This window comes from Meriones unguiculatus, chromosome 3 (genome assembly GCF_030254825.1).
Source record: "Meriones unguiculatus strain TT.TT164.6M chromosome 3, Bangor_MerUng_6.1, whole genome shotgun sequence".
In the NCBI taxonomy this organism is placed as follows: Eukaryota; Metazoa; Chordata; class Mammalia; order Rodentia; family Muridae; genus Meriones; species Meriones unguiculatus.
The window spans coordinates 91,693,094-91,694,910 of record NC_083351.1 but is presented as its reverse complement, the minus strand read 5'-3'; the positions used below and the strand labels follow the sequence as shown (position 1 = coordinate 91,694,910).

Sequence of the window (1,817 nt, the reverse complement as noted above, 5' to 3'; positions counted from 1 at the left end):
AATATCTCATACAGGCCACATACAGCACAAGCCAGGCCCTGGACTGTAAGCCAAGAGCAGTGCTGTCCCACAGGGCATGCTACCCATTTCTCAGGGGCCCCAGGCCACCTTCCAAGAAATGTTCATGAAGAATGGCTTGTGATGAAGTTACAGGCTGGGCTGTCCTGCATCACTCCCTTGTGACTTCTCTTAGGCTTCTGTGAGGACAGGACAGCTGGCCACTCAGGCTTGACTCTGAGACCCAGTGTTTTGTAGAAAGACGTGTCCCAGTACATTCTCCTCAGCAATGCTTACACTGATACTGGCATACAGAGAAGATCAGCATGGTCTTCGCACAAGGATGGCACACAAACTTGTGAAGTGTTCCATATTTCCAAAGGTGCTTCTATTTGTAGTATATAATGATAAATGTGGACTCACCACTGACCAAGATGCAGAAAATAAGAGAGTGAGAAATGGTCAGCCCTAAATGGGACACATATACTGAAACCCTCTTTCCTAAGGCTCAGGGATCACTGCAGAACAAGAAGCAGAAAAACTGTATGAGCCAGAGGCAGCTCATGACTACATGAAATTACATGTACATATGAATTCACAGTGGTTTCGGCACTATGCATAGGACCTGAGCAAGCCCAAGACAGAACAAAGGTCGGTATTGAGAGGGGAGCTGGGCATGCCATCCGTCTAAGGCACTAGCCCAGGCAGCCCTTGGAATATAAGTGACACCCTGGAGCTACAGATAATTGTTAGCTGCTGAGAGCGGGAAAGGTCATTTTCTCTAAGAGTTTCCTACCCCTGACTGGTTAACCATACTCCAGGGGAAGGACACATAGCCAAGAATATTTGGAAAGCACAAGTTGGTCTTGATGGTTGTCTTCAAAAGGACACACATTTGGGTGGATAGAAAGATGAATATGATCAAAACACATTGTATGAAATTCTCAAATAACTAATGAAAGAGAGAGAGAAAGAGAGAAAGAAAGAAAAAAGAAAGAAAGAAAGAAAGAAAGAAAGAAAGAAAGAAAGAAAGAAAGAAGGAAGGAAGGAAGGAAGGAATAAAAGGAAGGAAGGAAGGAAGGAAGGAAGGAAGGAAGGAAGGAAGGAAGGAAGGAAAGGAAGGAAGGAAAGGAAGGAAGGAAGGAAGGAAGGAAGGAAGGAAGGAAGGAAGGAAGGAAGGGGAAGGGAAGGAGGGAGGGAGGAAGAGGGAGAGGGAGGGAGGAAGGAAAGAAAGAAAGACATAAACATATCCCACAGGCTCTCACACCAAGTTCAGGCCACACATTCCCACCCCCCATGTGTGGCTGAAGCAGCAAGTATGCTTCTGCTCTCTTCTGACTGGCCTCAAAGAGCTAAAATTATAAGGGACGAATCACTGTGCCCTGAGAAAGTCCACCCAAGCCCCTGCGTGGGCACAGCATGTCTTGGAGAGGCTACCCCTTAGAGGTGCTAGCCCAAGAGGTCCCCAGTACAGGTGTTGGACACCAGTGGAGAGGTGATAAGCAAGAAACATGCACAAACTACTTTTGCTTTAAAATGCTGTTCTCCTGGGTGAATGCAAAAGATTCCACTCATAACTGAACTTCATACACAAAAGCAACGTTGAATGTTTCAAACACCAAAGGTGTTTATCTAGAATTTAAATAATTTTACTTATTCCAGGAGCTAAGCTCCCTTTTCCTTGGAGTTATTTGCCATATAGACGACGGCTTCCATTTTATTTGATTACATTTGGATGGTGTACATATTTACACAGTATCAGTGAAGCAGAAATGCCCTTTTAAAATCATGCTTTTGGCCTCAAAGGGCCTGTCGGCTGC

The 1,817-nt window shown here is 45.2% G+C and overlaps 1 non-coding gene across 1 annotated transcript; it reads left to right on the top strand.

Annotated features, from left to right (window-relative positions):
- The first annotated feature begins 271 nt into the window (after window positions 1-271).
- On the top strand, window positions 272-375 carry LOC132653277 (U6 spliceosomal RNA). The gene has a single exon (XR_009591056.1). It is a non-coding gene; the product is annotated as a U6 spliceosomal RNA (small nuclear RNA).
- The last annotated feature ends 1,442 nt before the right edge of the window (window positions 376-1,817 follow it).